General features: G+C 42.3%; 1 protein-coding gene across 1 annotated transcript in view; it reads left to right on the forward strand.

The window, feature by feature from the left end:
• L3mbtl4 (L3MBTL histone methyl-lysine binding protein 4) overlaps nt 1–22,181 on the forward strand; it is a 344,610-nt gene that overhangs the window by 19,890 nt on the left and 302,539 nt on the right. The gene's annotated exons all lie outside the window — the stretch shown is intronic.

Consider the following 22,181-nt stretch of genomic DNA (forward strand, 5'->3'; position numbering starts at 1 on the left):
TTCTTTCTTTCTTTCTTTCTTTCTTTCTTTCTTTCTTTCTTTCTTCCATGACCCAACTGTCATTGAGTAGCAAGTTGCTCAGTTTCCATGTGTGTGTAGGCTTTTTGTTATTTCTGTTGTCGTTGAGATCCAGCTTTAGTCCATGGTGTTCAGATAGGATATATGGGATTATTTCAATCTTTTTGTGTCTGTTGAGACTTGTTTTGTGACCAACTATATGGTCTATTTTGGAGAAGGTTCTATGAGGTGCTAAGAAGAAGGTAAATTCTTTTGAGTTTGGGTGAAAGGTGCTGTAGATATCTGTTAGGTCTATTTGATTCATGACCTCTGTTAGAGTCATTGTTTCTTTGTTTAGTTTCTGTTTTGTTGACCTGTCCTTTGTTGTGAGTGGGGTGTTGAAGTCTCCCACTATTAATGTGTGGAGATCTATGTGTGGTTTCAATTTTATTAATGTTCCTTTTACAAATGTGGGTGCTCTTGTGTTTGGATCATAGATGTTCAGAATTGTGCTGTCTTCTTGGTGGAGTTTTCCTTTGATGAGTATGAAATGACCTCCTCCATCTCTTTTGATTAATTTTGGTTGAAAGTCTATTTTATTAGATATTAGAATGGCTACTCCTGCTTGCTTCTTGGGTCCATTTGCTTGGAAAACCATCTTCTAGCCCTTTACTCTCAGGTAATATCTATCTTTGTGACTTAGGTGTGTTTCTTGTATGCAACAGATTGTTGGGTCTTATTTACATATCCATTCTGTTAGTCTGTGTTTTTTTATAATTGGTGAATTGAGTCCATTGATGTTAAGGGAGATTAATGACCAGCGGCTGTTAGATGCTTTGATTTTGCTGTTGGCTATGGTACTGTATTTGTGTGCTTGGCTACTTTTGGTTTTGCTATAGTGAGGTTATTTGTTTCCTGTGTTTTCCTGAATATAGTTATTTTTCCTGGTTTCTGTTTTTCCTTCTAGTGTCTTCTGTAAGCTGGATTTGTTGGTAGGTATTGTTGAATTTGTTTTTGTCATTGAATATCTTGTGTTCTCCATCTATGATGACTGAGAGTTTTGCTGGATATATTAGCCTGGGCTGACATCTGTGTTCTCTTAGGGTCTGCATTATATCAGTCCAGGCCCTTCTTGCTTTCATAGTCTCTTTTGAAAAGTCTATGTGATTCTGATGGGTTTGCCATTATATGCTACTTGGCCTTTTTCCCTTGCAGCTTTCAGTATTTTTCTTTGTTCTGTATACTTACTATTTTGATTATTATGTGGTAGGAGGATTTTTTTTCTGGTCTAATTTATTAGGGGTTCTGTAGGCCTCTTGTAATCTTATAGGTGCCTCCTTTAAGTTGGGGAAATTTTCTTCTATGATTTTGTTGAAAATATTTTCTGGGCCTTGGAGCAGGGAATCTTCTTTTTCCTCTATTCCTATTATTCTTAGGTTTTGTCTTTTCATATTGTCTTGGATTTCTTGGATGGTCTGTGTCAATAAATTTTTAGATTTAACATTTTCTTTAATGGATACATCAATTTCTTCCATTGTATCTTCTACACCTGAGATTCTTTCTTACATCTCTTGTAGTCTATTGGTTATACTTAACTCTTTAGTTCCTGTTTTCTTCCCTAAATTCTTTCTATCCATGATTTCCTCCATTTGTGTTTTCTTTAATTTTTCCAATTCTATCTTCAGATCTTGAGTTGTTTTTTTATTTCTGTCACCTGTCTAGTTGTATTTTCCTGTTTTTCTTTTAGTTTCTTCAACTGTTTGTTTGAACATTCCTTTGTTTCTTTTATTTATTTCAGTGATTTAATTATTTCTTCTCTGAAGGCCACAAACTGTTTAGCTGCATCTTTCCATATTTCTTCATGGATGGCCATAATCTGCTTGTCTTTAGCTTCCTCCATTTCTTTACAGATAGCCATGATCTGTTTGATCTTATCTTCCTCTAATTCTTTACATATTTGTTTCCTCTATTATCCTCTTCATCAGCATAGATGTAAGGTCATCTTCCTGGATTTCAATTATGCTGGGGTGTCCAGGGCTGCTCGCCCCTGGATGGCTGGGTTCTGGAGATGCCATATTGCTCTGGCTTTTGTTGGTTGAGCTTTTACGCTGACCTCTACCCACTGGGCTGTTTTAGGTGTTGGCTGTTAGTTTCTGGTGCTTCCTGGAATCCTGGGGTAGGGAGAATCCCTTTGGCAGAAAGACAATTTTTCCTGAAGGAGGCCTCCTCTGCTTTTTGGGTATGGTCACTGTATGGCCAGTGTTTCTCAGGAATTGCCACTGCTCACCTCAGGCATATAGACCTGAGTGGTAGCTGTGGTCTTTGATAGTCAGGGGGCTCTCCTCTTACCCATAGAATTCCTGGAGACAGCTGCCCTGCTGCTGGGTTTCTTGCTCTGAATTTAGTGAGCTGCTGCTGTTGTTACACTCTTTTCCAGGCACAGCCCTCTCAAAGAACCTGCTGATTCCTAGCTGTGGGTTTTCTCCCAACAGGGAAACTCAATCTGGTACCCTGGGGCACCCAGTTCTGTCTGGGAAGGTGAGAGGAGCACCCAGCAAGTCTCTGGGCCAGAGGCTGAGTGCTCCACTCTGGGCTGGGAGACTGTTTGCCCAAGTTTGAGATGGTGACTGGGGGCGCCTCTCTGATCCTGAGGCTGTGCACTCCTCTCTAGGCTGGCAACTGAGGGCTCTGCTCCGGTCTGGAGGCTGGACGCCTCACTCTGGGTCCGGAAGCTGTGTGTCCCTGTCTGGGATGGTGGTTGTGGGCACCGCTTTGGTCCAGAGGTTCTGCGCTCCGATCTGGGCTGGCAGTGTATGTCCCCTTCTGGGTCAGAGGCTGTGCACACCTCTCTGGGCAGGCAACTAAGGGCTATGCTCTGGGTAGGAGGCTTGGCGCCTCACTCTGGGCTAGAGGCTGTGCCCCCTGGTCTGAGATGGTGGCCAGGGTCACCGATCTGGTTCCGAGGCTGTGCACCCTGATCTGGGCTGGCAGCTGTGGGCTCAGCTTTGGGCCAGAGGCTGTGCACTCCGCTCTGGGCCAACAATTGAGTGCTCTGCTCTGGTCCGGAGGCTGAGCACCTCACTCTGGGCCAGAGGCTGTGTGTACCGGTCCTGGATGGTGGCTGGGGGCGCCGCAGGAAGCTGTGTGCTCCGATCTGGGACAACGGGTGCGCCCGCCGGTGCCCAGGACCTTTTCCAGGTATTGACCGGGTGACCTGAGGTCGGTCCCAATTGATTTCCACACCGTAGGCTTTCCTCTCACCTGGCAATCACAAACACTGGTGTTTTAGGTCCCAGAGTTCAGTCTCCTGGTCGCTGTGCCAACACTGCTGTCCTGCTCCTCAGACAGTGTCCTCCCGGTGCCGCCATCTTGTCAACCCCCCATGCTTGAACTATTAATCATTACTAAAGAACACTGAAGAGGGGCAAACAATTTCAGATAGCTGGGGAAACTTTTCCATTTAAGGACCTATGGGTCTCACTAGATTTTCCCAGATAAATGCTCCATTAAAAAAGATGTAATTTCCTCCACAGAGGAAATGGAAAATGAAGTCTTGGGACAATAGTATAAGCAATGAGAATATAAATGCATGTTATGTATGAACAGTTGGACTTCTAGTTATTTCTAAATATAAACCTGGCCGTATTTTAAAAGAATGATAATTTACTATCAAGGAAAGTATATTGATCTAGCTACAAATCAGGATACAGAATTGTAAAATCTGGCACATAATTCTTATATTAACAAATTTAAAAGACTATGCCATGTATGATTTCTGAATTGAGAAAGTTCCCCAAAAACACGTCACTTTTTGCAAAATCTCTTATGTAAAACATGACCAAATACGGTAAAAGTTATTTTAATACTTTAGGAAGAAATGTGCTACGTAACAAAACATTAAAACATTTTTAATTCAGATAATTGGTGTGTCTGTCCTATTGAATATTCAGTCATTTTTGAGTTTGTTTTTTAATTATTAAGCGAAATTGAATGAATGCTAGCAAGTTTGGAAGGAAAACACATGTATGTGTTTTCAGCTGTTGTGATGTCATACATAGGAAGCTAATTGTAAAACATTACAATTAATGCAAAAACGTTGAGATGACTGGATAAAGGATAAATATTTTGAGACATATCTTTGTATGTTACAAACAGCTTCACTTAGAAATATATATATATATATTCACAATAGTTTACTAGAGCCTAGCATACTGAAAAGGAAGTGGGAAGAACCCCGCTTGAAGAAAAGTAGAACATTCCATCAATACCTGAAAATATCCACAGATACACTCCTTAAATGCCAACCCTTTCCAAATCAACATTTAATTTACTTACCAATTGAATTCCAACTGGTTTTAATTTAAGTTGGGAACAACAGTTTTCTACTGAAATCATTATCATTCTGGTGGTTCAAGGGTGGATCACAAATTCTAAAACACATTAGAAAATCTTCAAAAGGGAGCCTGACTTTGTGAAATGGTGGTGAGGGGTGTTAGCAAAGTCTACCTGGCTTTTGCCTTTATAAAACCAAATACAAATAAAGACAACTTTCTAAATTTATTTATTTATTATTTATTACAATTTATTCACTTTGTATTCCGGCTGTGGCCCACCTCTGTCCACTACTCTTAATCCCACCTCACTCCCTCTTCTCTCCCTATGCCCCTCCCCTAGTCCACTGATAGGGGAGGTCTTCTTCCCTTTCTATCTGACTCCTAGCCTACCAGGTCTCATCAAGGCTGGCTGCATCATATTCCTCTGTGGCCTGGTAAGGCTGTATGCCCCAGGGGGAGGTGATCAGAGAGCCTGCTACTGAGTTTGTGCCTGATTACAACCCCTGCTCCCCTTACTAGGGAACCCACTTGAAGATTGAGTCTGTGGGCTATATCTGAGCAGGGGGTTTTAGATCCTTTCTACGCATTTTCCTTGGTTGGGGAATCAGTCTCTGCAGGGCCCCCAGAACCCAGATTTTTTGCTCTGTTGGTCTCCTTTTGGAGCTCCTGTCCCCTCCAATTCTTTCTATTTCCCCCTTCTTTCATAAAATTTCATGCACTCTACAAACAGTTTGGCTATGAGTCTCAGCCTCTTCTTTGATACCTTGATCAGTATAGTCTTTCAGAGGCCTTTCGTGGTAGTCTCCTGTAGAGAAGAAAAGGCTTTTAAAGAGTATTTGAAGGAACTTTTTACAAGTGAGGGAAAATTCAATCCAGAGTGGAAACCTCTATTCTGCTAGAGAAATAATATGTGCATCAAAACAAGGCTGTTTTACAATCTGAAATTTTGATCATTTTACTCTCACTTTTTTCCTTTAAAATATTATTATTTTATTTATGCGTACGACTATTTTACCTATATACATACTTACATACCACATGCATGCCAGGTGCTTGTGGAGACCAGAAGATGGTGTTGGATCCCCTGCAAACTAGAGTTATGGATGGTTGTGAGCAGCCATGTGGGTGCTGAGAATTGAACTTGGGTCCTCTGGAAGAGCATCCAGTGTTCTTTACCACTGAGTCATCTCTCTAGCCCCTTTCCTGTTGGGAGGTTGTTTTCATTGGCTGGGATTCTTTATTGCTATAGGATTAGATCTCAGTGCTTCCTGATTCCATTGCTTTGTCTTCCTAACACAAGGACTTCTCAGGAACGGTCACCATATTCATCAACACCTGGTCTCCCTCCTGCTAATGTTTTCTAGCCCTCCTTGCCTTGCTTTCTCTTTTACTTTTTTCTGCCATCTGATATACTGTGTATTTATGTGTTTTATTTCCTGCCTTTACCTGGTAGAATTTATGCTGATAAAGGCAATTAGGATTTTCTGTATGATAGCTTCCTAGCACTTAGTCAATGTCCTCTTAATATTTGCTGAATGAAAATGAAAACGGAATGAATAGCATCCCCCAAAACAATATAGATTGCTTGATTCTCTGTACTCTTTGCCTTCCTCATGTTCCAATAATTGGATTGTCATTGCTGTGTTGTGGTAGTCATCTGTTTCCCTCTATAAGCTGTGGGCTCCTTAAGGCAAACATTGCATCTTACTTTTATTTTTTTTTTCTTTTTCTTTCTTTCTTTTTTTTTTTTTTTTTTTTTTGGATCATTGGCAGTAGCACTGGGTCTCTCTTACAGAAAGTATGGAGAAATGGCTTTTCAATCAGCATATACCAGACTTGGATGAATTTTCTTTCTTTCTTTGTATACATAACTAAGTTTTGAAGATGCCTTCAAGAATACAAACTCATGGGACTTTGACTCATTCCATCTGAGATCACTGTGCTGGATAGTTTTATGTCAACTTGACACAAGCTAGAGCTAATGGGAAGGAGGGACCCTCAATTGAGAAAATGCTTCCACAAAACCTGGGTGCAAGGTGTTTTCTTAATTAGTTTTTGATGTGGGAGGGCCTATACTCTCCAATAGGGTAGGTTTTTGCTTGGGTCAGGCATTGGTTGGGCATTCCCTCAATCTTTGCTCTATTTTTATCCTTAAACGTCTTGTAGACAGGGTGAATTTTGGGTCAAAGTTTGTAGGTGGGTTGGTGTTCCCCTCCCTCTGCTAGGAGACTAGTTTAGTTAGTGGGTGTCCTCTTCAGTCTCTATGGTCTCTGCTACTAGGAGTCTCTGCTTGAGACCTCCTTATATCCTCCCAGGAGCCTACCCTGACTTAGGTCTCCACCTTGTCACAGAGATACCACCACCCTCAGTTTCTCTTTTCTCTACAGGCCTTCTGTCCTCCTACCCTAGCTTTCCCCAGGTCTGATCTCCACCCTCTTAACTCTCTGCCCCCCCCCCGCTACCTTGTTCCCTCTCTTCAATCACTACCTCTGTCTATTCTATCTCCCCTTCTAAGTGAGATTTACACATCCTCCCTTGCTTCCTCTATGTTACTTAACTTCTGTGGGTCTGTGCCTGGTAGTATGCTTATCCTGTACTGTATGGCTAAAATCTGCTTATAAGTGAGAACATTCCATGTGTGTCTTTCTGGGTCTGGGTTACCTCACTGAGATAATCCCTGACACTATGAACAATACTCTGCCAAACTTGCAGACAGGAGCCTGACAGAGTTGTCCTTTGAGAGACTCTGCCCAGCAGCACTTCAAAACAGATGCAGAGACTCTTAGCCAAACATTGGGCGATGCTTATGGAATCTCATGGAAAAATGGGAGAAAAGAGAAAAGGACCTGGAGGTGACAGGAACTCCACAAAAAAACCAACAGAGCCAACTAACCAGAGCCCAGGGGACTCTCTGAGACTGAAACATCAATCTAGGACCCTGCACAAACTGGACTTAGGTCTGCTACAAAGATGTAGCAGATGGGCAGCTTAGGCTTCATGTGGGTCCTCTAATAAGGGAAGTAGGGACTGCATTGGTCATGGACTTACTTGCCACCTTTTTGATCACCTTCCTCTGGCAGGGCTGCCTTGCCAGGCCACAGGCGAAGAGGGCACACTTAGTCCTGATGCAACTTGATGAGCTGGGCTGGATGGGAAAGGGAACTCCTCTTTTCTGAAGAGAAGGGGAGGGAAGGAGAGTGGGACTGGGAGAGAAGGAGGGATAGGGCTAAAATAAGGAAGTAAAGAATAAATAAAAATAAAAATAAATAAACTTCATGGCTCAGAAATTTAGCAAATCTGAAAACATATTCTGCTTATTCTCCAAGCCTAGTCCTCTAGTTTTGTCTTGTTTAGCGGTAAGCATCATTTCTTTGTTTAAAATAATCCTCTGGCTTTACTGTATATATAGGCTAAAGACAGTAATTCTTAGCATGGTGTTTTAATTATATTCTTTTTTTCAAAAGGAAAGGACTCAAGGCTACTCAAATAAAAAGGCTGAATGATAAAAATATATGTTGAGAGCATGACGATTCATAGAGATTGAAGACAGGGGTTCTGATTAGAGAATGGATACTTCCCCTGGGCTGGGGCATCACAGCAGGAATCTGATCCATGTCTTGTTCTCAACTATGACACACCCAGGCCACCTGCAGCGTCTGTGAAGACAGAATACTGGTCCCTCCCCCAGCATTCTGGTTCAAGGGATAACCACATTCTCACCATTGCTGCTGGTGCCACAGTTTGAAACCTTAATCCTTTAAGGTTCATGCCCATCATCTGTGAAAGCTTTGTTAATCTCCATCACAAGCCATTCTTTCTCCACTTCACAGGTTTCCTCCTGTTGTATTAGAACAATGGTTCTCAAACTTTGAAGTCCATCAGGTTGTTGCTCATACCATATGGAGTTTCTGATTTATCCAACCTAGTGGGTAGCTTCCAAATTTCCATTTCCAACAATATCCAGAGACTAATTGTGTCCCTTTAGAGAACAGGAAATTTCCAGTCCTTGCTTACATACCTGTACTATCTGCTTGTCTCAGGATCCCTTCGTTGCTCTCCTCTCAGCTTATTGATATTGTTAAAGTCTCTCAGCCACATGGTTACTGAACACAACAGATTCACTATCTCTGGAGTGAGGATGTTCCTTCCTCTGAAACATATTTGTGGGTTGGTATTGTTATTGTTGTTATTGTGGTGGTGGTGGTGGTGGTGGTGGTGGTGGTGGTGGTGTGTGTGTGTGTGTGTGTGTAGGCATACACATATGCAGGGGCCATAACAATTCTCTGGTGTTAGTTCTCTCCTGCTACCTTGTAGGAATCAGGGATTGAATTCAAGTCATCAGGGCTGTAGGCAACAGCCTCTACCTACGAAGCCACCTTGCCAGTCTTCACATGTTACATTCTTGATTTTATTTCTGTTTTCTCTTGGTCTCTCTCCTCTTCAGTTGTCTAGACTTAAAGAAAATCCAGGGGTGTAGCTCTTCCGTTCCTTTGTTTGTTACTGTCAGTTGTTTTCTGGCTTCCCCACTTGCAGGACCAGGGCCCCTCAGATATTCTTTCCGCTGTTTTCCTAGCTTGTCATTCTGTATTCACTGCCTTCCCTTTATAACCGTCCAGCTGTCTGCAAACTTTGCCATCTGCTCCCACTTCTGCAGTGCCAGGAGCTGCTGGAAGAGTCCCTTGGTGCAGTTGGCTCCTTTGTAGTAATTAGTTCAATGAGTGGATGTCTCAGTCTTGGTTCAATGTCCCCAACCATGCCTTTCCTCATTCTTCTGATTTGCACAGCAGCCTTCATTCTTTGATGGATGATCTTCTCAGTTGAAGGTCAAGGTGGTTTGGTGTCATTCCTTTCAAGTTCTCTTTACTAGCATGACAAATTCTTTGTTTTCATTTTCCTCACTGCTCTTTGAATCTCAGTGTATGTTAGGTGGCTTTCTTCTGCACTTGTGGTATATTTGAGGTATAGCAGCATAAAGGGTGTAAATGTTTGTTTTGTTTCATGCTTTCAGAGGTTCATGGTCACTTTCAGTCTATGGGTAGGTAGAAAACCTTGACAGCAGGCACATGTAGAAAAAGAGGCTGCTACTTTATAGTGGCCAGGAAGCAGAGGTGGGGAGGAAGGGAAGGGAGAGAGGGGGGAGATCAGAGCACAGTAACTCACACAAGGAGGCAAAAGTTTTAACACCCCCATTTAAAATTATTGATATTTTATACATGTATAATAGTTAATTTGGGTTTTTTACTCTCCATTACTCGTCAATGAAATTCTTCTTCCCTGTTGATCCTTCTTCAAACTCTGTCTTTTTAAGTGACCCACTGAGTTTAATTAGGGTTGCTCACATGAACATTGCAGGATATTATTTATTGGAGATGACAAGACAGGTAGCAGGAACACACGGAATATTGACCAAGACAAGGGGTAACCCTGCAGAGTAGGATAAAGAAGCTTTCAGTTCATCAGCTTTAGCAGTCCAGGAGAGGGAGATGGGAGGTGCTTAGATGAGAGTCTATGGAGACAGAAGGCTTTAAATAGCACAGGCAAGGTTCAGGTCTTGAGAGTCCTCCTCCAGAGGCCTGTGTGTTCAAGATGTTGTTTTCATGCTAGGAATGGTGGCACATGCCTGTAATCCTAGCACTAGGGGAGGCCGAGGCAGGCAAGGTCTCTGAGTTTGAGACCAGTCTGGTCTACAAAGCAAGTTGAGGACAGTCAGGGCTATACAGAGAAACCCTGTCTCAAACAATAACAACAACAACAAGAGTTGGTTCCCAGCTGTTGATACTGTTGAAAGAAGGTAAGGTCTTTAATAGGTAAAGTTTAGTAGTGAATTTTCAGTGGCTATACCATTGAAGAAAATGGCAGCTATTAACTGCCTCAAGTAAGGGTGAGGCCTCCTTAGCCTCTCTCCTGTTCATGACAAAATGTTGCTGTGCTTAGTCTTGGTTATGTAACCTTATCTGACATGAGTTCACTAGTACTGTAGCCGTGACACAGCCAAAAGGCATCACTGCAGAGCACACCTCATCCTCTGACTCTTATATCCTTTTTGTCCCATAGTCTAAGATGTTCCCTGAGCCCTGAACTCAAGAGTTGCCTGTTCTGAACACTTTGGCCAGTCTGGAGTCTCGATATTAACCACTGCTCATGACAGAAAAGCTTCACTGATGAAGGTTGAGAACAGTCCGAGTTTATGGGTATAAACATGGATATTTAGAAGGCAGCTTGACAACATGGCCATTTGGCAAAACAACTAAAGCATGTTACCCCCTGTCTTAGTCAATATTTCATTACTGTACAGAAAGACCGTGACCATGCAGCTCTTATTTTAAAAGGCGTTTAATGGGAGCTTGCCTACATTTAGAGGTTCAGTCCATTGTCTTCATGGTGTGGAGCATGATAGCACACAGGCAGACATAATGGGAAGAGGTGGATGGGAGTTCTGCATCTGGGCAAGTAGGCAGCAGGAAGAGATGAGAGACGCTGGGCCTGACTTGAGCATTTCAAACCCCAGAGTCCATCCCCTGTGACATACTTCTTCTGAAAGGCCACACCGATTTTAGCAAGGCCACACTTCTTAATGCCACCCCCCTAAACATTTCATTACATGAGCCTACGGGAGCCATTCCTGTTCAAACCACCACACTCCCGAAAGCCTATGCTGTCATGGTCTTTTGACAAGGTAGGTGTGCAACACCAGGCATGCGTTCCCTCTGGACCTCAAAGCCAACCAGGAGCTGTTTACTGCCCACACAGTCATCACGGCACAATTGCACCACCGAGCACATCTTGCTCAGCCAGCCTCTGTTACAGCCTGCAGCTTCCCAGCTGGTGGGATTGCCTGGTCTCCGCCCGCAGCTTGTACAGCACACCCTGGCACAGTAGAAGCTCATTGTCGGGGAGGACCAACTGAGCTCAGTTGCACACTGATTTCTGTAGACCCACCAACTGAAGTGTGTCTTCCACAGTAGTGTCTTACTATCTAGTACGAAAAGGTTGTGTACCGGTGTCCAGGCATCAGCAGAAATGTGTCGGATGCAGTGATAGCTGCAGAAGAACATTGTGGCAAGAACGAAGTGGAGCCTGGGGTTGGGAGAACAGCTGGCAGAGTAATGAAATATTCCCATTTCTTTGGTTTTCATAACTATGATCAGCCACTCACTCTAATGTGGCTTCTAAGCAGCCATCTTACCCAGAAGTCCTGATATTCCTTCTGAGGGCATGCTCCTAATGTCTTAATTTTATTCTACCAAGTGTTTATCTACTAAAGGACCCACTTCTTCCCAACTGCACTATCAGCTTGGAACCAAGTCTTCAAAACACAGGCCATTAGGAGAACATTCAAGGTCTGAATCATAACAAGGTGCTTAGAACTATGCTCTTAAAGACTCTGTGTCCCTAGTCTCTTTTCCAGGAGCATCATTTCTCTCCTGGGGTCCCACAGCTGCTGAACTGAAAGGCTGTTATCATATTCTGTTGACTGTTCTTTGCCTTCATGTATTCCTGTCACCTGTCCTTTCCTTGTACCTGCAAATCTCTCAAAGCTGGGAAGCTCTTGCCACTTACCTGCCATGTCCTTTTCATTGCTGGCCTTTTAGGCTGACTTCTGAGCTTGTTCCTCCTACAATATATCTTCTCTACATCACAGTGACAGCAGAGCTTCAAGTGCAGAAGCTGCATCTCTAGACTTAGTCTGTCTCATCCAGGAACTGGTACTGTCCTCTCTGTCCCTTTAGAACCATTGGCCACCTTGCCTTCCTCTGAGCTCTGCTTCATGGGCACTCTGGCATGCTTTACTCACTGAACCTCAGGACTCACCCTGCTTCGTACTTTCCTTGAACAGGGAAAAAAAATATGATTTGGATGTATGTTATTATAGATTACTCTACATGCCTGCAATATAACATCCCTGAAAACACTCGTTTTTATTTTTCTTTAGCGTTCTGTGTCTACACGAATCTACTTTTTCTTGGAAGCTTGGAATGCAGTCCTAGGATCATCTTTTCTTTTTATCGCCCCACCCTGTTGATAGGCAGGTGCTGGCTGCTTCTGGAGTGTCTGCACTTTCCCTCAGTTTCCTTCCTACCTGTCGTCAGGGAATATGCCCCTAGCCCTTGCCTACTTGAGCCCATTGTCATTTTCTGCCTTTAGTCTTCCCTCTCTCATTTATTCCAACCTAAGTTGGTCTCAAACCTGCACACGTCCCTAATGATTCAGTATACCGCAAGAGTAGACCTTAGACTCCTGAGGCCGATCATGCAGTCTTTCTCTTCCTTGTCAGGCACACTGACCCAGCATCTTCCCTGTGGGCTCCAGTAGGCTCTATGCTCACTGCGGCTGAGATGCTGGTGATAGTCGTAGAAACAGTCCCTTGTTTTCCAGCTTTACATGTGCTGCATGCTGCTCCCCACTGATTACCCGCTAAACTGATTTGTTTAAAGGGACAGTGAACTCCCAAAAGTTTCTCCTGAAAAAAAAAAGTTTCTCCTGCTCAGAACTAATCCTCCTTTTCTGTTATTCCCAGATACATCGCTTGAGTTTCTTACCTAGTGCAAATTAGCCCTTGTGCCTGTCATTCTCCATCATAGCATCATACGTATGCTCAAGTATCACTGATATTGACATGTCTGCATAAAGCCTCTCCTCCCCATAAGAAAATGGTAGGTGTAGACAAGAGTCAAATTCTCTGCATCTCACAGCACACACAACCTGCTTGACCCTGGGAGATGAATGATGAATGATTTTTAGATTCAATAGGATTGAAGTGAAAGTCAGCCTGAATGTTACATGTAAATGGAAAATCTTGTAGCTAGAGCATAGAAAAGTCCTTGCTAAAGTGACATGACAGAGGTAGTAAAAGAAAAGGGTACCTAGAATTGAAGGGCTGATGTTTCAGAGGCCTTGTGCCCAGAAGCAATATGCTGTTAAAGTGAGGACATTGTATTCCTTCTCACAAAAGAACATTGCATCATGAAGATGGTTTATGGTAATGCCAGTTGTTTGTCGTGTGTTCTCTGATGAAGCCTTGTTCTTCATCCCTTTAGAAACAGATGAAATATTTCACAAAGGATTGTGTTTTGGCAAATGGAGTCAGAAGGAGACTGTTCTGAGACATGAAATTGTTCACTCCCTAATATTTTCATTTTAGCTCAGGAAGTTACCATGAATAGTGTTTTGGTTTCCTAGTACAGGGTGTTCCCAAGCTAGAGGCTCCCATCCCGCTGATGTTTCAGTCTGTGTTCTCTGAGGTGAGGTAGACAGAAGCAAGGACAGATGTCAGAGCATGGGGAAGCCAGGCTTTTATTCACAGAGCATCTAGTGTTGGGCTCTAAGTAGAACATTTTGTAAGGAAAACTGGAGGCATGCAAAAAGAAATAGAAGGCTTAGAAAATCTCAAGGTTAGATAATTAAAAGGCTTTGTCTACCTTTAAAAAGCATGCGATGCTCTTTATGTTGAATTTTTTGATTGCCTGTAGTGTGCTCATGTGCATTAGTGTGTGCTTCTGTGTGTGTGTGATTGTGTGCATGCTTGTTTGTGTATGTGTGTGTGTGCGAACACATACCAGAGCAGATGTATAAGGTCAGAGGACAATTGAGGAAGTTGTCCTGTTCTTCCACCGTCTGAGTTCTGAGGGTTGCACCCAGATCTTTAGGCATGACTGAGCCATCTTGGCAGCTCTTATAATTAGGAAATTTTTGTAAGAGGAATAGGACATAAGAATGCAATTGCATACCTAGAAAACATTATTGTGAAGAATAAACAGTGAACTTTTATTAATATAAGTAGCCTCAGCTGTTCAGAAGGAGAGATCTGAAATGATAAAGTAAGAGATATCTTTACTTTGTATCATCTAAAAGTCCCCTAAGAGTTAAGGTGTTCCTGGCTCATAATAGGTAACACTTAGTCTGTGGACCTCCTTTTTTTTTTTTTTTCTTTTTTTAGAAATAAAGCATTTTATTTAATTATATGTATATTTATTACAATTTACTCATGTTGTATCCCTGCTGCAGCCCCCCAGACCTTGTCATTTTTTCATATAATAGAATACTTACAAATTAAAATTAATGAGCCTTTAATCGTTATTGTTTGCATTGATTCACTGATTATCCCAGTATGTCACATATATGTTGTGTTGGGCAACATTCTGCTTTTAAAGTATACTTAAGCAATTTCTGTGTTACTTTTAATGAAGTACTTGTCTATTTAAAGAAACTTGTGGAAGTTATTTTTTTCAAATATGATATTGTGAAGAATGAAAGTAAAAGGAGAGGAGAACCTCCCCTATCAGTGGACTTGGGGAGTGGCATGCATGCAGAAAGGGGAGGGAGGGTGGGATCGGGAGGGGAGGAGGGAGGGGCTTATGGGGGATACAAAATGAATAAAGTGTAATTAATAAAAAAATTAAAAAAAGAAAAAGATAAAAGCTAAAAAAAATAAAAATAAAAAACATATTATGGGTGGACCTCATTTGAAGTGTGATAATGCTTCCCATGAGTGCTAGATGCTGTGGGTAGTTTGGGAGAGGAATACTTCTGGAGGCTGACACTTTGGTTTCTCTGGGTTCTTTTAGTAAAGACATGGCTGGCCTGGGGAGACATGCTATATGCTCGTAGCAGAAAGACATATGAGTGCCCTGAGGACATGTGTCCACAGCACCAGCTTCTTGCCATACTGACCATGAATTTGCCCTTCTTGCCTTGGGCTCTAAGCTGCTTGTTTTACCACACCCTTAGATCTGTTTCTCGCTGGCCATCAGCCTCCATGACACTGCCAGCTCTGAGTTGCAGTCTCCTCACCCTGCCCTCTATGACCTCTGTACGTGTTCTTGGAAATTCTGTGGCTGTCCTCAGTGTGGTGGCCCCCATCTCATTCCTTTGTTAATAATTTATGTGGGTTTGGACCTTGGGCTCAAGACAAGACAACCTGTCAGTCAGTGAAAGGCACTGACTATGGACGGTAATCTGTTCTGTCATCTGAGGGCTGCTGCAGCATATGAATGCGGAAGCCACTTCACCTCCTGTGGTCACAGCACACCAAAGAATTCTGAGCTGGCCAAGGTGCCACTTTGATCCAAGGGTTTTGCTGCCGTCATCTTTCATTCTTGACATTTTTCTTGGATTCCTTTATGCCTTTTCCTTCTATACTGTGCTTTCATTCTCCCCTCCCCCCACCCTTGCTCACATCAGTGTTCTGGAAAAGTCAGTAAACCTGAAGGTGTGTGTGCATGTGTGTGTGTATGTGTGTGTGTGTGTGTGTGTGTGAGAGAGAGAGAGAGAGAGAGAGAGAGAGAGAAAGAAACCCGTATTTTGTGACTGTGACAGACTGACGCTGATATCTCTATGGAAGAAGTGGCTGGCTATAGGGTTTGCCGGTCTGTGGATTTGGCTGAGGTCAACTAGGGCAACTACTTGTAGACGAAGTTAAAAGTTTCTCAGATGCCCCAGCTCACACTGGTGAAAGGAAAAGATGACTCGGCTCATTTCCACACCACAGACAAATTCTGTTGCTATTATTTTAAAGCAGCACCCACCCAATCTATTGTAAGAGAATGACTTCACCATGGTAGCCTGATAACCTTGCTCATGACCAAATAAGCCAAGCAGCCAAGGTTTATCTGTAGGCTACTCAGAAATCCCTGGGATCTGTGGCCTAGCAAGGCTGCTCCTCCCTCCGGGGGGGGGGGGGAATCAATGAGCCAGTCATTGAGTTCATGTCATAGATAATCCTTGTTCCCCTTACTAGGGAACCCACTTGGATACTGAGCTACCATAGGCTACCTCTGAGCAGGGGTTTTAGGTTATATCCATGCATGGTCCTTTGTTGGAGAAACAGTCTCATAGAAGACCCCTGTGCCCTGATATTGCAGCCAGTCCTGAAGATACCTGACAGGCTAGGGTCAGATGGAAGGGGAGGAGGACCTCCCTTACCAGTGGACTTGGAAGGGGGCAGGGAGGAGATGAGGGAGGGAGGGTGGGATTGGGAGGGAAAGAGGGAGGGGGCTATAGCTGTGATACAAGTGAATGACCTGTGGTTAAAATAAAAATAAAAAATAAAAAGAAATCCCTGGGATTCTGAGGTATACGAGACCATGAGAGGCAGATAGATATCTTTTCCTTCATGCTCCCTTCCTTGAGCCCTGATTTTCCAGGAGCCATTAGAAGCCATCATTTCCACCATTACCCACCACACCCCAGTTCCGAGGATGTTGGGAGATGTTCATGAATCTAGGGGTTTGGCTATGGGCTAGAGCATCTAAAGCACCCTCACTAGCAGGATGACGGACCATACATGTTGCAGGATACAGTCTTCCCTTTGTGTTGCTTTGTACTTGGGATCTGGGATGCTGGCTCCTGGAGCTCTCTCTCTCTCTCTCCCCCCCTCTCGCTCTCTGTGTGTAATAAACTTATTAAATGCAGGGAAGAACCCACTTTTCAGCGTGCCAGGTCTGTGCAGCCTGACAGCCCTCATCACCTTAGTCTGTATTTCTTTGGTTTATGCTTTTATTCATGTGTAAGCATGCACACTTCTAGTGAAATATACATATAAACTACGCTCAACTATGCTCAGTGAATGTTTACAAAATAATAACCATGTTCCTATTGTAACCGCACTTGTTTTGACTTCTGCTTGGATAAGTTGATTTTCCCCATTTTGTGCTAATGTTAAGACTGCAGTTATTCTTTTTTAACTTCATAGGCTAAAATATTGGATTAGGGTTGAATAAATCAACAGATATTAACACCCTTTTGGCTATAAATATGTATAAACCCAACTTTCGGAACTTTTAATTAAGTTCACTAAACCGCTGTCAATGACTGAGTTTATTAATGTGCTGGCAGACTTAATTTTACAGTGCTGTTAAGCTAAAATGTTAACGACTGGGTGTGCATTTCTGTGATGTCTTGACTGCACATGGCAATGTGGAACAGCCCTGGATGGCGGGTGTGCGAGGCCAGAAACAGTCTGTGTCAAAACTTCTCCAGCTGCGTGACTTCCCCGAGCACTGGTAATAACTACAGAGTAGAGTTTTTGATCTAATATTCAGTGTGGAAGCTGATTCAGTGCTGAAAGTCTACAGTCCCTGCTACTTGGTGGGCAGAGGTGAGAAGAGCATTAAAGCCCAGGGATCCATAGCTGGCCTCAGCAATATGACAGGCCTGCTACCCTCCTCTCTCTCCCCTTCCCTCCTTCTCTCTTCTTTCCTCTCCCTCCCCCGTCTCCTTTCTCTGTGTGTACCTCTCTCTGTCCCTGACTCTGCCGCCCTCTCTCTTTCACACACAGTATGAATGGAAATGTACACATTACATATATGTTTATATGTACGTGTACACGCATCACATCTGTGCTGCAACGCATATTTCACTAACGGTCGCATACTTAGTATTTACTAAGTGACAGAGAGTATGCAATTAAAGATATTTTTCTATGTCACATAGAAGAGCAACAATTAGAAGATTTCTCTATAAAAAGTGAGTGGAATGAAAAGAAATGAGATGTAGGATTTGCAAATCCATATGTATATCTAATGTTCTCTAAAACAGATGCTGTATCTAAAGAATGCTCCAGAGAGTTGCATAGAAAGTAATACATGCTGAAGCAGAAGCTGTGCATCTAATAATTGGTTTCTCCTCTCCACGATGGTTAGTCAAGCAGATTCCCTTGAATTCTTCTTCTGCTTGCTTGATTTTTGGTTTGGGTTTGTTTTTGTTTTTTTTGGGGGGGGTTGTTTGTTTGTTTGTTTGTTTGTTTGTTTTTGTGACAGAGTTTCATGCAGTCCAGGCTGGCCTGAAACATCCTCTGCAGCTGGGGTTGGCCTTGGACCTTCCTGATTGTCTTGTCCCTATTTCCCAAGTATGAGGTTTACAAACAGGCATGTGTCACCATGCCAAGCTCTTGAACTCACTGTTAAGGCCCGAAGTGATATTATGTCTACCTTTTTTTTTTATTTTTTTATTTTAAGTCATTAGACAAGCATTCACAGCCAGACAGGATAACAGCTAGCAAGATGGTGAAGAGCAAAGCCCAGGACTTGCTGTCCTTTCCTCTGCTTGTATTCTAACTCAAAGTAGACAAATACAGCTGGTCTGGGCTATATGGTGAAGCCCTGCCTGCCTCGAACAATTAAAAATAAACAGTGTTCAGCGTCGGCTAAAGTAAGGCTTGAGGGAACTAGTGAAACCACATGGTAAGAGAGAGAAGGAAGAGGAATCTGGAGCTGGTCATGGGAGAGCTGTGCATAGGCTGTGGAGCTCGTGAGCGGCATGCATTCCATTCCCTTGTGGGCACCATATTCCTGAGTAAATGCTCTTGCTCTGCTAAAATATTTAATTCATTGGAAGTTTCTATTGTCTGATATTATGGACTCCTTTTATGATGATTGTTAAAAGGTTCTCTGCATACTTATGTAATCATAATAGGAAGCCTTAGATATGATTTACTTTGGGAAAAATGATAATGTATGACAATCGGAAATATGATTAAATTGAGAAATTACACAGAGTCTTTTTAAGAACCCAGCTGTTGTAGAAAATGAGATATCTATATTTGCTTTCTGTCAGTGCTGCTGTAGGTTTTTTTTTTTTTTTTTTGGACAGCACATAATTGTAATGCAGTAAAAGGCTTGTGTGGAAACAGGGGAGTTGAATAATCTTACTAGAACATCATCAGGGTTTGTCATGTTGCTTTCTCTGCAAAGCAAATGAAAACATCTCATGTTGTGAGATACCGAAGCAGCCACAGAGCTTTCAGCGGCGCGATGGGGCAAGACGCTACAGGCGCCTACATTGTTCATGTTAGGATGGCTTGGTATGCCAGGAGAACTAGAGAGGCCAACACTCACAGTTCCATTAGTTTTGTTTGATGATGAAACCGCTTCCTCATACTCTAGCAGTGTTTCTTAGCAGCAAGTAGCTAATGGTATGACTGATACATGGATGTTAGCGTACATTCTGTACATATATACTTTAGACATGAGCAATATTGCCCTAATTTAAATGATTTCCCTTTGTTGTCAATGATGTACACATGTATTAAAGTAAAGTAATGCATTTTATGTCTTTTCGTCTACCAGACCAGGCATAGGCTTCCCTTTAGCCATTGCCCCTCTTTGTACAGTAGGAGACTCACAAAGAATTTAAGTTTAAATTTAAATATTCAATGTCTGTGTGAATCATGCCTGCAGAGCAGGAGGTTGTTGCCGGTGGTTGCATCTGGTTGTCTTATCGTCCTGGGAGAGTTGAGCTGTTACTGCCTCTCATTGCCAGTGTGGATGCTCTTCCAGCCTTTAACCATCTGCACCTTCCCCTGGAACATTTGTTTCATGCTCAGCCCGATTACACATGTGTCTTCAAGTGTGTGTGTGTGTGTGTGTGTGTGTGTGTGTGTGTTAAAGTAATAATTTTGTAGAGTGTTTTGACTGTTGAAAATTCTGTAGGGGATGAATATTTCCATTAATCCCACTGTCCATGTAAAAGTGCTGTTAATATTTTGCTGTCTCTTTCAGATTTCTTTCCTATGTATGTTTGTACTTGCTGGCACGCATGTGTGTAGTACTTAGCCCACAGAAAATGCCTTATAAATATGTGATTAGATAAGCAGTACGTACACACGTATGTATCTTATATGTTTATGTTTCTATTTTATTTTTAACTGTCAAACACTTTATTAGGATACAAATGTATATTATATATTTATATATAACGTTATATATTTACATATTACAATATAAACATATGTATATTATATTTAGAATATGTAAATACATTATAATATACGTGTACATATTATATATATGTGTGTGTGTGTTCATGTGAGTGCATGTGAATGAGGCTGCATCCGTGGAAGGCAGGGGTCAAGGTTAGGTGTCTTCTCAGCTGTTCTCTACCCTCTTTTTTCTTTTGAGACATGCACTCTTACTGAACCTGGAGACCACCAATTTGGGTAGTACCCAGGAAGCCCCAGGAATCCGACTATCTTTGCCTCCCAGGCACTGGACAGCAAGCACTTTCAAGGGGGTGACAGCAATCAAACTCAGGTCTGCAGGCTTGCAGGAAAAACACTTTACAGCTGAGCGTTCTTCTGGGCCTTAATGGGGCATTGTGATATGTGTTTGTATTGTAGAAAGATTAATTAAAGATAATTAACATATCTGTCATCTGACCTAATTACCAGTTTTTAAAGGTGAGAACACAGGAATTCTCTCTCTTTCTCCTTTTCTCTCTATCTCTTGTGTGTGTGTATGTGTGTTAGCAGCTTTGAAGTCTGCAATATCAGCTGTAGTCACCATGTTATTTGATAAGTCCTTAAAACTCATTCCTTCTAGGTTACTGAAGCTGTTGACAAGCGTGTCTCCTTTTCATCTACTGTTTGCCATCTCTTGTAGCCATCTTTATGCTCTCCGATTCTGAGTTTGATTCTATTTTAAACTCCACAGATAAATGGGACCATACCACACTTGGCTGCTCATGCCCACATTACTTTATATCTCAAATAGCAAAAATATGGGCACAAAGGATTCTATGAACTCTTAATGACACAATTAGCTATCAAAGCATTCAATTAAATAAATAGAGGATTTGATATATTTAATCACCATATATATGTGTGTTTCTGTTACATATGTGTGTTATGTGTGTGTTTGATATAACCTTCCCCCATGTTAATTCTGTTTTGTCCCCTTGCACTTCTGTCCATGCACACTTTACTAGTGACATTTATTAACACACAGCTACTTTCTTCATTGATTATTCTAGAGGCACAAACTGTAATTTTAAAGCCATTGTTGGTTTTTGCTGAATTTTTATTATTTTAAAATGGTAAGTTTGTCCCTGTTCCAATGTCCATCCTGTTTGCCTTTCTGAGTGAAGATTGAGCATCTTACCCAGGGTCCTTCTTGCTTAGCTTCCTTAGGTGTACAGATTTTAGTATGATTATCCTATATTATATGTCTAATATTCACTTATAAGTGAGTATATACCATGTGTGTCTTTCTGCTTCTGGGATACCTCACTCAGGATGATCTTTTCTAGATCCCACCATTTGCCTGCAAATTTCATGATTTCTTTGTTTTTAATTGCTGAGTAGTATCCCATTGTATAAATGTACCATAATTTCTGTATCCATTCTTCAACCGAGGGACATCTGGGTTGTTTCCAGATTCTGGCTATTACATATAAAGCTGCTATGAACATGGTTGAGCTAATGTCCTTGTTGTATACTTCAGCATCTTTTGGATATATGCCTAGGAGTGGTATAGCTGGGTCTTGAGGTAGCACTATTCCTATTTGCCAGAGAAAGTGCCAGATTGATTTCCAAAGTGGTTGTACAAGTTTGCATTCCCACCAGCAATGGAGTAGGACAGGAGTCTATGACTGAAAGCCTCTGAAAGCCTCTACTCAGCAGGGTATCAAAATATATGCTGAGATTCATAACCAAACTTTGGGCAGAGTGCAGGAAATCTTATGAAAGAAGGGGGAGATAGAAAGACCTGGAGGGAAGAGTTGCTGCACAAAGTGAGCAACAGAACCAAAAAATCCAGGTACAGGGGTCTTTTGTGAGACTGATAATCCAAATAAGGACCATGCATGGAGATAACCTAGATCCCCTGCACAGATTAGCTCATAGCAGCTCAGTAGCCAAGTGGGTTCCCTACTAATGGGAACAGAGACTGTCTCTGACATGAACTCAGTGCCTGGCTCTTTGATCACCTCCACCTGAGTTGGGGAGCAGCCTTACCAGTCCACAGAGAAAGACAATGAAGCCAGTCCTGATGAGAACTGATAGGCTAGGGTCAGATGGAAGGGGAGGAGGCCCTCCCTTATCATTGGACTGGAGGAGGACCATAGGAGAAGAAGAGA

The sequence above is a fragment of the Psammomys obesus genome, unplaced genomic scaffold (genome assembly GCF_907164565.1).
Source record: "Psammomys obesus unplaced genomic scaffold, mPsaObe1.curated_primary_1811, whole genome shotgun sequence".
Lineage (NCBI taxonomy): Eukaryota > Metazoa > Chordata > Mammalia > Rodentia > Muridae > Psammomys > Psammomys obesus.